Here is a 15,458-nt window from a genome sequence, read left to right on the forward strand (position 1 = left end):
CTAAACACCTGCCTAGCAAGTTCAAGGACTCCGGTTCAACCCCAGCTGCTGCACGACTTGCCGGTCAGGAACTCTATGAGTCCGAACTGTGCAGCAAGAGCATGTACCAAATAAATAAAAGATTTGGTTTTTTGTTTGTTTGTTTTAAATCTAAGTAAACCAGTGATCCAGGTTTTTAAAGTGGCCAATAGGATGCACATTAACAAACAAGAAGCACACCGGGAGGCCAGAACAGAAGCAGAACCAAAAGCATAGTGCTCAACGCAGGACAAACACTGAATAAAAGTTTGCAGAACCCAAACAGCGTTATTACAACAAATTCGGCTCAGTTATTACTCAGTAACTAGCCCCGCGGTTCATTGACTCATGCAACAAGCATTCAGGCAAGATCAGTGGTGAGGTTTCCACCATCCGAGAACATGACCACACGTCCTCCACCCTCTGCGCTTCAGTGCGCAGCAAGGGCGGTTCTGTTCGTTTCCCTTCTGCCTGGGGCTTCCACGCGCCGAGTGGCCCTATTTTATTCTCGTTCTAAAGGATCCACTATATCCCGTGTCGTGTACTTAGCTCCTGCCGCACACCGGGCCCCGCCCATAAGTGAGTAGGCGCCGATTCTCAGCGCTGAGGCTTTCCGGCTGCTGATCTGCTAACAAGACGGCGAATGAAGCACCCTGTGCACTTACAGGGCCGCCAGTGGCCCTGCGGACGCAGTGAAGCAGGGGACTGTCCCCGGTGCACCTCGAGCTTCCCCAGCCGCACCCCTCCTCCCGAACGGCAGTGCAGCTCGCGTGGACTCCGGGCTGTCTCCCAGCCCCCGCTGCTCTCTGCGTGGCGACTCCTGTCCCCGCCTGCTCACCTGCGTCCTCTGCTTCTCAGACAGCGAGGCCCAGCCCTCTCGGCACTGCCCCGGCTGGATGGCTCCCTGCTTCTCCCATTTTGCTTCTAACAGCAACTACCACACAGCGGCTGAAATGCTTTCTACACTTTTATCCATTCACTCCGCAAACTTTACGAAGGGGCAGGCAGCTAAGGGCCCGACATAATTACACAGCAATGCGCAAAATACAAATGGTCCATGTTTGCAGGGACCTGACATCCTGGTGACAGTAGATCGCAACAAAACACATGGACCTAGCAGCAAATCAACGGAGAGAGCGACGAGGAAGACAAAATGCCTGAGGGTTCCTGCCGGAGCTGACGCGCCAACGCCCAGCCCTTCACAAGAACTCCCGAGGTGTTTCCTCCCCATTGGGCGGAACGAGTCTGCAGAGGAAGGACAGAAGGGGTGTGTCAGGTGTGGCGGTGTAAAATTAGATGATGGGGAAAGAAGTTATGGGGCCCAGAGAGACAGAGACAAATCGATTCACCGGTCCTTTGGATCGGTTTCTGATGGAAGAAATGTGAAACCGCGCGTGGCCACCAGAGGGCACTGTGGGATCACAGTGGGGACAGCTCGACCCACGCACTCCCGGGCAAGAGGCGCTTCGGCGTGCCACCGGGGGGAGAAAGGCGACCCGGGCACAAAATGTTCTTCATTCCCTTTACACTACTACTATACACACAATCTTTGAAGGCAACAAGTTCCGTAATTGGATTAAACTATTACAAAGGAAGGAAAAAAGAGGTGCTTCATATTCATAATTCTGTAATTATCCTAAGCTAACAGAACGAACCTCGGCTTCCTAATCTTTTCTGATTTGCATCACGCAGCTACAGGTCGCAGCGGGTACTGATGTCGGTGGAGCCGGTCTTCCGGCTGTCTTCAATATTTATGCTGCAGAAGCGCTTCCCACCGGTGCTTCCTTCCTCCTCAATAGTCCCGCCGCGTCTCCCTGAGGTGGATGAGAGGCAATTATCGTTTCTGCCTGACGACTCAAGGTAAGCACGGGGAAGCTGTCTGCCTGCTGGGGCCCAGCTGGCAGCGGCCACCCACGTGAGAAGGCCGCCGGGTCCCCAAGCGCTCCTTTGGCCGGAAGACCGGCCAGGGCCAAGGCCATTGCTTGGCAGAAGCCAGAGGCCAGGTGCTTTCCAGCCAGTTTACTTGAGCCACCTAGCGATGTGATCCTTGCAGAGCACATCAGGACGTGAACAAGGAGCTTAGCGCCTGGCCTTGGCCCGAGAGCAAGGCCCCCAGGGCCTCAGCAGCATCCTCACAGGGACCATCGCTGGAGAGACCAGACTCGGTTCCAGGAAGTAAAATGCTGTAAAAAGCTGGAAGGAAATAATCCAGGCTTTGCTACCTGGTTATTCCATTAAATAGCACTGGGTGAGTCACTGCAAGAGAAGAGGTGCTTAAACATTGTCCTTACTTTCAAGGAACTTAAGTCTCATAGGAGCATGGCATATAAGCGTAAAAAGTTTGTAGATAGTAATATGAAGCCGACTCCACTTCTGTGACAGAGTCCAACAAAGAATGACAGTAAATATTCCATGAGAGTAATGTGCCAAGAAGGGCAAATCCCCAGCTTACTTCTTCTTCTTCTTCTTCTTCTTCTTCTTCTTCTTCTTCTTTTTTTTTTTTTTTTTTTTGAGACAAGGTCTTGCTATGTAGTTCAGGCTGGCCCTGAACTCACTATGTAGCCCAGGATCCCCTCAAACTCACAGCAAACCTCCTGCTTCAGCCTCCTGACATACATGTCATCCAACTATACCACTCCTTGATATATTCCCAAAAGAATTAAATGCAGAATACTATGCATAGCTATATTTATTGTGATGTAATTCACAATAGCTAAATTATGGGAACACCCTACATATCCATCAACTGATAAAAATAAGTGATGTTTATACAATGGTGCATTGATTGACTATAATAAAAGAATAGAATGATATCATTTGCAGAAAAGTAGACAGAACTACAAGCCATCATGTAAAGCAAAATAGCCTCAGGAAGTCAAATATCATATGTTATGTCTTCTATGACCAATCTATAAATCAATAATGACAGAAAACTAGAAAATGGCTTTCAGATACAGGAAAGAGGGCTGGAGAGATAGCTCAGCGGACTAAGCACAGGGACCAGGGTTTGATACCCAGCAGCACATGCCCTACCAGCCCTATCCCCTGGCACACTGAGTCAATCACCAAGACCAGGCGTGGTGTCACATGCCTGTAATCCCAGTACTGCAGAGTCTGAAAGCACTATGAGGATTGACTATGAGTCTGAGTTGCATAGTGAGACTCTGTACAAAATACATTTTTTTAAAAAAGATACAGAGGAGGGCCATCCAGATAGCTCAGTGGACTAAACTGCCCACTTAGGCAGAGCGCAGTGGCTGGGGTTCAATACCCAGCATGGTGTGCCGGCCCCTCCCCCGGGGCACACTGAGACCACAATTGAGACGGGGCGTGGTGGCACATACCTGCAATCCCAGCGTATGGGAGGCTGAAAATAGGAGAATCACTACTAGTCCAATCTGTGTAGTGAGAGCCTGTAGGTCCTGTACTAAATACAATGTATATGTATATATATTATATAATATATATATGTGTGTGTGTGTGTGTGTGTGTGTGTGTAGATATATAAAGATACAGGAGAGAGGCCATGGGCTAAATGAGGAAAAGAGGAAGAGGTAACATGGATGAAAATAGTCAATATATATGATATGCAGGTACAAATATACAAAAACAAATCTCACCATTCTGCATTAAAATGTGCTGCAATAAAACTTATTTGTTTACAGAAAGACTAGATCCAAAGTAGTGCCCTGTTATAAAGGACAGACGTACTGACAGGTCGATATGTCTCGATGCATCAGCACAATACTAGCTTATGCTAGCTATGTTCTAAGCATCGCTCTGTCTCTATATACCGATTCACTGAATTTCCCCAGGGACCAAGTGAAGCAGAAAGCATTGTTACTGCCACTTGTGGCTGAAGAAACTGAGGTAGGCACAGGGCATCCAGAGACCTGTGCAAGAGTGCGTCTGTGCAGTCTCCTTGCCATCTGTCACTTCCTCATATCACCTCCCACCCACACTCAGCCACTCCAGCTCCAGACCTTCCTCTGAGCCGTCTGTCTCCATCTTTACTGCCCGCACCATCTGACCCAGCAGCACTCTGCCCTTGCCCTCACATTCCTGACGCAGGATGCAGGCCAGCATTTGTAAATCTTTACCGAATCATCAAAACAAAGTGGAAGCTTGGAAGGAAACGATCCTCCATGGGAAACATGAGACTCTAACCCTTCTACAGTCCTCCATTGTGATCTCCTCGGAGCCCTGTGCGCATCCCCAGGGCTGAAGCCTGTTACACCCCTCCCTAGACTCTCACCTCCAGCCTACGCTGTGTGGGAAAGCCATCTTAAATATGCAATAAGGGAATGACTTCCCAGACATCTATCTTAAAGAATTTCTCAGCAGAAGTCTTTTTTCACTTCCATCAACTCCTCTGAAGACTCACTTGTCCCCCAGCTTATTGGCATCACGCATGACCTCCTTCTGCCAATGAGGTTTCCTATCTAAGCCTCCGTTCCTGAAACTACTGCACTGAACTATATCTTTACTCTGGAAATACTGTGTAGGAAAAAATTACACATTAAAAGTACAAGTGTTTCCCAACAAGAAGCTTAATATTAGACCAAGGAGGAGGCTTTGGGCATCGAGATTGGGCTGCTTACAGTTGGATGACTGCCTTGCTATAAAGGTTAATGATGAACCCAAAGCCTCATGTCTGGGTGACAAAGCACTAATTGTATTGAGAGAGTCAGAAAAGTTAAAGGGGAAAAACTGGTCTTAAAGGTGAGGAAAATAATGTATCATTCTTACCCCAGATGCCTAGGAAATGAGAGAAAAACCTAGCACATAGGACTAATGAGCAGCGGGAACCCAAGGTTAGAGGCTGCTGCTAGAGATGCGGAAACAAGGTTCGTAAGCGTGAAGGGGAGAAATGACAGAACCTACAAGTGCTCCGAACTGTGAGGTGGGAGGTCAAGAGGGCACAGGTCACGGCCATGGGCAAAATGGAGAAAAAAAGAAGAGCAGCCACGGAGCTAAAGGAGGAAACAGTAGAGTGGGGAAAGAGAAAGGGTAGACCACGAGCACCAGGGACAGGGCTGTGGGTGGTCTAGAAGCCAGTGCAGCAAAGAGGGGCCTAAGTAACAGCAGAAACGAGGGACAGCTGGGGCAAAATTTTTGTCTAGGTCCCTTTGGACTGTTACAACAAAATATCTCAGACTGGGAAATCTACAAAACAGAACTACAGTGCTCACAGTTCCCGAGGTAGAAAGTCAACAATCAAGGATCCAGTAGACCGGGTGTCTGGTGAAAGCCTGCCCTTTGTGGATGGGCCCTTACTGTATGTTGCTCTGGTGAGGAGGCGAACGAGCTCCGATAAGATGAGGGAATGGATCCCATATGAAAGGAGGGCCACCCCACTGATCATCTCCCACAGGACCCCAAAAGACCCACCTCATAATGGGGTCACATGACTGGTTAGGCTTCACCATGAGGATTTCAGAGGGACACAGACAACTAATTCGAGCATGTATGAACTACATGTATGCTGTGGCACTGAATTTATTATATTAATAAAAGGGAAAGTCTGTCATCAAAAAGAGGGAAAGGGGCTGGGGACGAGCCTCGGTGACAGTGCTTGCCTGCCATGTGTGAGGGCCTGGGCCAATCTCCAGCCCTGCAGGAAAACACAGGCAAGGAGATGTGAAGAAAAAAGCACGGGATGGAACAGAAATGGTCAGTTTACATCTGAAAAAGAAAATGTAACATCCAGGAGTTCAGAAAATGAAAATGATACCACACATGGTACCTAAAAGTATGGGGAATCGGGGGTTTTATATGGTGCAGGTAAGAATATGAATTGTACGATCTTTGAAGTCATCTGTGGGCCTATAATGCATCCCAGGCTACACATTTGTTGTTCTGGGGTGCTGGGCTTGAACGTGGAGCTGCTTCATAGAAGCACACGCTCCTCTGCTGAGCTGCACGCCCAGCCCTCGCGCGTTGTAAGTGCGCACATCCTTTGATCCCACAGATTCCTCCGCTTTGAAACTCGATCACACGTGAACGCGTGTGGTCGCACGCATGCCTGTGAGCCCAGCACTCCAGGAGGCTGAGGAAAGGATTGTAAGTTTTGGTCCTACCTGGACAGCTTAGTGACTTAGCAAGACCCTGGCTCACAATAAGAAATTTAAAGACTGGGCATGGTGGCACGGGCCTGTAATCCCAGCTCCTGGGAGGCTGTAAACAGGCAGATCACTACGAATCAGATGTAGTAGTGAGACCCTGAACACCCTGTAGACCCTTCCCTAAAATATAGAAAGAAAGAAAGAAAGAAAGAAAGAAAGGAAGGAAGGAAGGAAGGAAGAAAGAAAGAAAGAAAGAAAGAAAGAAAGAAAGAAAGAAAGAAAGAAAGAAAGAAATTTAAAAAGAGCTGGAGATGTAGCTCAGTGCAGTGGCCATGGTTTTGATACTCAGTACAACCAGAGGAAAAAAACAAGAGAAAGAAAAACTTTATCACAGAAATATAAGTACCAAGATATTGAAGGATACTTGTATTTGGATATTTATTGAAGAATTTCTTATTGGGGAAGCCTAAAAATTCATTCCAGATAAGGAAATTATTTAATAAATCATAATTATCCAAATGATGAAATACTGGATATCTAGTTTAAAAATATACATGTATTAAACAAAAGAGATGTGTTATATTTTTTAAGTAAAATATAAATAACAAAGTAATATTAATAGCATGGTCCTTTTTTGTTTAAAAAAGGGTATCCAGAAGACTCGTATTTGTGCAAGCAGAAATTAACTTTGTTGGCAGAAACCCAGATAAAAGAGTGGAAGCTCACATAAAGTTATTAACTTTGATTACTGGGTTTGGATGGGATCAGAAAGAATGGGAAGTTGAATGGGCCAGCGATGATAGCTCAGTGGTCTAAAGCGCCTGCTTAGTCAAGCTTAGGCAAGTGTAGGGACCGCAGTTCAATCCCCAGCACCACATGCCACAGCAGCCCCGCTCCCGGGCACACACAAAAAAATTCAACTCTATCTTTAGGGAGGGCCAGATAGCTCGGCGGATTAAAGCACCTGCTTAGGCAGACTCAGGGACTGGGGTTCGATCCCCAGGCGTGCCTTGTAGGTCCTGCCTCCAGGGTGCACTGAGATGAAGATTGAGACTGGGCATGGTGGTGCAAGCCTGTGATCCCAGCGCTTGAGAGGCTGAAAAGAGGAGAATCACTACAAGTCCGATCTACGTAATGAGATTTTCTAGACCCTGCACTAAATACATAAAAATAAAATGCACAAAAAGAAAGAGTTGATTAACCTTTTCTTTGTATGTGTCTGGCTGTCATTCCCTTATCATTGTGTACATGTAGTTATACTTTCTATGAATATTCCAAATGAGTAGTTAAAATCAAGGATACATGAAAAGCATCACATGCCACGTTCTTCTAGAAGAGAGAATATAAAGACAAAACTCCAGCATGACAGAAGGGAGAAGGAAACTCTTAGGAAAGAGGGGGTCTGTGGGTGAGGCAGACAACAGAAGGAACCCCAGTTCCAAGTAATTCCAAAGAATGTAGGCATGAGATGGCTAGACTCTCATATTCCCATGGGGGTTTGGTCTCTCTCTCTCTCTCTCTCTCTCTCTCTCTCTCTCTCTCTCTCTCTCTCTCTCTCTCTGTCACACACACACACAAATAATAATAATAGGGTTTTTATTAGTACACGTGTGCAGTATACCTGTGCGGGTAGAGTCGGCACATGGACCTAACACATCTTAATTCCTTATTCTGTTCCCTTTCCCTCTCCTTCCTCTCCCTCTCTGCATCCCTTGATCTGCTTCCCTTCTGAGAAATATCTGTCTCCCTACTTTCTATTATCCATCTTATTCTTTTACGTTGCTCTTTGTTTATTATCTGGATTTCTCACGTAAGAGAAACCGTGCGATAATTCAGCTGTGAGTCTGATTTATTTCACTGAACATTATGGTCTCAGAGAATCATCTGTTTTCCTCCAGCTGACTCAGTGCTCTCTTTCTTTGTGGCAGAGAACTTCCCCGTCGTGCATGAATACATCTTCTTCATCCGTCTCCGGGTGGACAGACAGGTTGCTTCCTGTATCTAGCTGTTGGGAGCTGCGCTGCTAGAAGCATGAGTGGGTGTGCAGGCAGCCCCGTGACGCGAGGTCTTTGGCTCACTCGGGACAATACGTAGAGGGCGAATAGCTGGGCCAGCTGGGATTTCCAGCTTTAGCTTCTTGAGGACTCCACACTGACTTGTACAGTAGCTGTATGAAATTTTTAAAAACACGCTGGTGCGCTGTCCCACTTGGGTGCACCCTGTCGACTGCACTGCATCCCCACTTTACACAGAAGGAAACAAAATTCCAAGGAGAAGCATGACTTTCCAGTCACAGGGCTGTGAAGAGGCCACACTTGCCTGGAAATTAGCTCGTCTACATCAAACTTCTCTCTCTCTCTCTCTCTCTCTCTCTCTCTCTCTCTCTTTACACATATTTTTTTCTTCAAAAACCTCCCAGTGCAAAGATTCTTCCTGTACTAGAGGGAAACAGGCTTAGTCCCATGGTTGTATAAAGAATCAATGAAGGAAACCAAATCTGATTCAAAAGTAGCCTTACAGTAGTGAAGCCGAGGCAGGAGGCCGTCACCGAGGAGCCAGCCTGCAAGGGGTTCTAGTCCTGTCTGCCACAAGCTCACCATGACCTCAGGAAAGTAACTTCATCTCTGTGTCTCATATTCTTGCTCTGAATGGGGCACTTACCCTCCTCCAAAGATAAAGTGTGCTGAGCTCCAGGGCCTTTGTCTATGAGGGCTTTGAACTTTCTGGTAGACAGCGCTACACAGGTTGCCACCCCGCTGCCTTAGAAGTGAGTCCGTGAGAACACTCAGGAAGGTGATTTGTAGTGTGGTCGATCCACTGTCACTCACCTTGTGGTGAGAAAAGCCTGCTAAGGTGTCTGAGAGACTAAATATAAATTGAAACCACACCTGCTGAAAGTCGCTGGGCTGCCAGGAGCTGTTACAAAACCCTGATAACTTTAGTACTCACTATTTATGTGAAAGAATGCAGCAAACCAAGACTGAGGTTAAAGGGGACCCACTCTGCCCAAAGAAGAAAGAGAAAAGGAAAGAAAAAACCCCGTAGTTCGTGCATGGTGTGTGTGTGTGTGTGTGTGTATACGCATGCACGCACAAGTGCACATAACACAACCATGCAAATAGAAAGTTGTAGATAGCAGTTGCATTTGGGAAAATAGAGCTTCTCTTTCATTGCTTCAGGATAACAAATAATTCTAACAGCCTCAAAATAGCTTCTTTGGGGGTATTGAAAATCTAAGCACAAATAAACAACCATAAATAACATAGGTGCTGAGAGATGGTGTGTTTGCGGGCTTTATCTCTTCCTCCAGCAACTGGGAAAGTTCCTGCAGCAAAGCCCCATCCAGTAATGGGCTCCTGTGTCTGCTCCCGTGTCCTGCCTGCTCATGCCTCCCTCAGTGCCCGACCGCCTCCGCACGGGTGCCCACCAGGACTGATGCTCCCACACCAGGTGTCCCCAGACGTCCCGAGCAGTGCACAGAGAGGAGAAGGGCCAGCAAGAGCAACCACTGCCCGAGGTGTACAATAGATATTACGAAATGGGGAGAGATTGTTCCAAAGGAAAGAGGAACTAGGGTGGGGAAAGGGGCAAGGAAAGAAGGGTAGAGGGAAAAAATGCAAGAAGTTACACTACTAGTTTTTCTTAGTTCATTGAAAAGCATGACTTGTGCTAATATGGTTTGGAGAACTTTTATGCCCATATCTTGTGCTGTAATAACTGTGAAGATAACAATATGCAGTGTGTTAACTATTGTTATTCTATTATGAAATTTCAATTTTTCCATAAAATAAAAATAAAAATATATAAATAATTTTTTAAATAAAAAGAAACAGATACTGAGTTCTAAAAACATGGGATAGTAATTAAAATATTATCCAAACCAGTAGAGCCTGGTCAGCTATGCACAATAAATGTCCTCTTTCCTCTCTAAAAAAATTATAGCCAAATAAACAGATGACTTAACACTCCCCGCTGGTCTATTTATACGACCTTTCAAAGGTAATCCAGGAAGTGCTTACGCACCCAGGGTCAGCCCTCTCATCATTCACTGGGCCCAGAGCGTGAACTACAGGTTAGTTATTCTGCTACATAACCCCTAGAGTGGGGACTTAAAGTTCACGAGTTTTTGTTAGGATTGTCCTGTCTTGTTTGCATTTTTGTTGTTGCTGTGGACAATGGTTAAATGTGATTCTGCCCCTCCAATAGGCCACATCAGAGTAAGCAGGACAGCTAGCCTGTTCTCTTCCATGTCCCCAAAGAAAGTTGACTGATTCTCCTGTCTGAGTGTGACCCTTGTGTGGGCACCATATGGCAGGGGCACATAGGGCAAGGCCTCCACTTTCAAGGACAGATTTATGGCCTCTTCTCGAGTGGTGCATTTAGTTTGAAACACCTGGTACACCATGAAGGTTCTTTTTTGCCTATCATGTGTGGAAGGCAAACCATGAATGGCATAACTGAAATGAATAGAAGTAGATGGCAATGTTTCATGACACCATGATCCATAATCCTTGGTAGACATCCTGGGAGGGCAAAGTGGCATAAATAAAGCACATGGGACATTTGTACAGATGATACACCACCTACAATAAAGAAATAACTTTCTCTGGATTCCTTACATTCTGAAATATTATACAAGAAGAGAGGAAAAGAAAGAAAGAAGGGAGGAATAGAGAAGAGAGAGAAAAGGAAGATAAAAGGAGAAGCAAACGCGGAAAAAATCTTTCCATTGTTTTGAGAACTGGTAAATTCTTTAAAATCATTCTATTGATTCCCAGCAAAACAAAGTCCCGGGTCATCCCTTTGCATATTTTGAAGAAGAAATGGTTTGTTCCCAGAGTTCCCTGCTCCTTCGTGATCACACCAGTGGAGATCCCGTCACCAGCTCATGATATAACTCTGTCCCTGGACATCCAGAAAAGCTGCCTTCCACTCTGTGGCCTGTGTACATAAATTGGTGTCAGGTTGCTGCATGGAAATCTGTCTGAGCTCAGAAGCTGTGTGAAACATTAATCCACTTTGAAACACCCACTTCACCATAAAAACTAGCCTGAGAAACTCAGTTCCTGGGTCAGTGGATTGAGAACTGTAGAGCAGATACAGTGCCCAGAAGGAGCTGGGGCTTGGAGGCTTTGAAGAGCCTTTGAAGCATGTAGCTGGGTCTAAGGAATGATCTGAAAGCAGGTGAGCAGCCTTCCAGAGAAGTTTCTGCTAGTGCAGGACTGCTGCAGGCCAGGCGCTGGCTCAGGCTGGGCACAGGCCTCCGGTCAGCCTGACACTACACCCATGGTTCAGTTCAGATAGACGGGGGTCCTACCCCGAAAAGCCTGGGTTTCACTGACCACTCTGAAGACAAAGGGACATGAGAGGAAAAATGAAGAAGCAGAAGACCTGGGACATAGGCCAAGGTCACTGGGGAACACATGCAGATCTCCAGAAGATTCTGTTTTATCCTTACTTTTTATGTCCAGGCCATAGAAAGCACTACTGAACTTGGCAAGAACTCCAGAGGAAAAACGCCACAAGAAGGAAGCACTTTCCTTGGTGAACTAGAGCCCTTTTGTCATTCCAGACCTTGATTTCTCTCCAGAGCATTAAGGTTTGCAAACTGGTGCCCAAAGCATAGGAAGACATCACAGTCTTGATAAATAATGAAAGGCCACACATTCATCTCTGGTGACAGAGCCACTCATCTCCACAGCACCACAGAACCTGAAAGGCCGGGAACATATTTGATTTCTTTGGAGACATTGTCTTGAATAAGTAGGAGTCCTAATGACAGACAGGAAGAGATCCCAGAGCGTGTTTGGAGGCTGCCAAGTTGTTCCCAAAATCACTTGCATAACCTGAGGCTTTCTCCCCAGATTGCCAATATCCCACGCTTGGCCAAAGGTAGCGTTCCATCTTTCAGCTCCCATGCAGATGGACCACTGTAGTCATTCAGGAATCTCATATGTTCATGCAGCCCTTCTCCATTTTACAGACATGTTAGTGCAGAGCCATGAGAAAGTGGAGCAAGGGAAGTCTAGGAGTTCTGATCACAGAAGAGAACGTCAGCCCTTATTGCTCAGTTGATTTAGCAGATGCAAGGACGCTGGATAAATACCAAGGTGAGCATCCAAGATGGGCAAATACCCGAGAATTCCTTGACATTATGCAACATCCTCCACTCCTTGTTACACAGGTTTTTATATGGGTTAGACACTGCCTACTATTTGCTAGTCCTTCAATTAAGCACTGCCAGCAAGTTGTGATGCTCTGATTATACTTCTTTGGGGGATTGAAAAATACTAACTGATTACAGTTAGTATTACACATGTAAATACACAAGAAGATATATGCAGAAATATTTGAATGAAAGACATCTGGGCAGTTAATTGATTGCCCACTGACAGTAATGCTCTGTTTTTGGAAAGCATAACTGAGACTCAAGAAATATTGGTTGATTTCTACCACGTGCAAGTTACTATGACAGTGCTCTTATGTGGAGAAAATTGTAATTTTATGGGACAAGATGGTGGTTACTTGAAATATGATACTCTGTACAGTGTGTAAGCCATGTACTTAGTATAAAGAATCATCTGAAGTATTTCGACGTCACCCACCTGCAATTCTAAATAAGCCACCACTCCACATGCTGAGCTGGCAGCAGATATTAGCAATGGCCCACAACTCACCGGGACCAAGTCCTGTCCCTAGAGTGTGCTGAGATGGTGATGGAGACTGGGTGTGGCAGTACATACCTGTAATCCCAGTGCTTGGGAGGCTGAAAACAGGAAGATCACTATGAGTTCAATCTATGTAGTGAGACCCTGTAGACCCTATATCCCCTGTACTAGATGCAAAAAAAAAAAAAAAAAAAAAAAAGGCCAACTTTTCTTTAATAAAACAATGTATTTACTGGGCTGGGTAGATAGCTCAGCAGTCTAAGTACCTGCCTGTCAAGCACAAAGACCCAGGTACACTCCCATGTACCACATGTTATACTGGCCCCAGAACCCCAGGTGTGCAGTGCCAGCCACCAAAACTGGGCATGGTGGTGCATGCCTGTAATCCCACCACTTGGAGGATGAGACAGAATGATCACTACAAGTCCAAGCTGGATAGTGAGACCCTGTAACAAACAAATAAATATTTATCGAACATCTACTACATGCTGTATTATAGCAGCAACTGATAAAAAATGTGATATCTGCTCTCCTGAGCATTGCTAAATGTGAACTTGTTTTCTGATACAAAGGCTATTTCCATCTCTGGCTTATACTGTCCATGTGCTATTGTGTCCTTCTGTCAGGCAACACAAAATAAAAAAGAACCGGACACAACTATTCTGCTAATTTAAGATCACTCGTACACCAACTTCAGGGCAACAGATTGATGAAAGAAGGATTTTGTAGGTTATAGGTTCCCAAAGGGATATAATAATCAAGCTCTCCTTGGCTATAAATTAATAAACTAATTAAAAGAATTAAAAGAAAATATATGGTTTCACTGTCTTAGAGAACCTGTTGTCCCCAAACACCCAGGACTATGAGTCCTGATTCTCACCTGAGCATTTGACCACCTACCATATAAGTTACTCCTCCTGGCCTCCCTCGCACTGAGTTTTAGTCAGCAAGATGTAAGCAGAAGCATATTTAACGGATTTCAGGTGTCTTCCTCGAGTGCTAGGTACATAGACTTCCCCTTCTTTCCTATGCCTTTCTCCTTTAGCTGCCTGGAAAACATTCCATTGTCTTAGACCTTAAGGATGAGAGCCAGCTGGTGGAGACAGTGGAGAGATCACCTAGAGGAATCCCACTTCCTTAAACCTCCATCAAGTAGAGTTGCCACACCATCCTGACCTGGGTTCACAGACACTTTTACATGAGAAGGAGTTGAGCACCTTCCACCTTAAGTCCTTGTGAATTGAGGACTTCGTGCATCACAGTGAAGCCTGGCCCTCACAATGTACTTACCTAATGGGGAATCTCACAGTAGGTTGGGCTTTAAGAATGATGAGGCATAGTAACTGAAGCTCCATTCCCCTTGGTATTCTTGGCCTTTGCTGTCTTCCATGAGCAAGACTGGCCTCAGGCTGACAATGGTGGGGGTGCAGAGGCTCCACGCCTTAGCGTCTTCACGCAACAAGATCTAAGGGGAGGGGGAATGCTGTTTGTGAGAACTTTCCCAGAAAAGAACAAAACAAACTTACTAAGAAATCCCCAAGTCTCTCCTCTTGCACTTGGGCCTAAGTTGAATCCTGAAAAAGTCTTTGGAAAGCAGAGAGAATTCTCTTTAGACCAAATAGAACAGCCTATAGAATGGGAGTGGGATCTTCTTGTTGGCCCTAAGCTGGCAGGAGAAGGCTGGACAGTTGTGTTTGGAAGGAGGAAGAGTAATATTCTTGTTACTTGTTAGGTTAACAAACCACACAAAAGTTGGTGGCCCCAAAACAACAATAATCTTGCTGACATTGTGAGTCAGCAATCTAGGCTGAGTATGCAGTCAGCTGGGGAAGGGGAGCAGCAGGAGATCAGTGGGTGATCCTCAGGCGCCTCTCTCTGCACCCACCTGGGCTCTCCAGTGTGACAGCTTCAGAGTGGTTGGGCTTCTTCTGTGGCAGCTCAGGGATCTGGAGGTGCACAGCCCAAGGCAGAGAGAAGAGAATGCTGTGTTGACTCACCTAGTTGAACCTCGCTTGCATCTTGTCTTTGTAGCGGCAGTCACAAGGCCCACCCAGGTTCAAGGTGAGGGAGCATAAAGTGCACATCTTGATGGCTTAGTAGAAAGATTCTAAAAGAGTATATGGACTAGAATTGTTTTGATGGAGGGGTGTTTTATGGGTGGTTTTGGTTTTGGTTCTTTGTAAATTATATCTGCCACAAGGACAGTGGGAGTTTGAGAGGCTACAGATAACATCAGCCATCAGAAGAAAGGTCATCCATGCAGACAGACACCCATCTGCTTCCAGAGGTAGGTACTTTCAGAAATGGGAGGCAACCATCAAAAAATGTTAAGTATTTGACACAAAGCTTACATTAATTAGCTTGATGTAGTTATTTCATGTTGCACGCATACATCAAAATATCATGTTTCACAATTGCAAAGATCATTTTATTTTTCAATTCAAAATAAGGATTACAGGGGCCTGCCCATTAGCTCAGTTGTTTAAATGCCTGCTTAAGCAAAGGCAGTCAGGCTCAGGATATTGTGGTTCGATCCCCAGATCCTCATGCCTTTCCAGACCTGCCCTTAAGGCATCCTAAGCCAGGAAAAAAAAAAAACTACTAAAAAAAAAAAAATAAGGATTACAGAGGGCCAGAGAGATAGCTCAGTAGAATAAGCACTTGCCTGGCAAGCACAGGGTCCTGAGTTCAATCCCTGGTACTGCAA

The 15,458-nt window shown here is 45.7% G+C and overlaps 1 pseudogene; it reads left to right on the top strand.

The window, feature by feature from the left end:
* Positions 1-1,732: 1,732 nt before the first annotated feature.
* LOC101579741 overlaps positions 1,733-15,458 on the top strand; it is a 22,194-nt pseudogene continuing 8,468 nt past the window's right edge.

Source organism: Octodon degus, unplaced genomic scaffold, assembly GCF_000260255.1.
Source record: "Octodon degus isolate 3935 unplaced genomic scaffold, OctDeg1.0 scaffold00114, whole genome shotgun sequence".
NCBI classification, from domain to species: Eukaryota; Metazoa; Chordata; class Mammalia; order Rodentia; family Octodontidae; genus Octodon; species Octodon degus.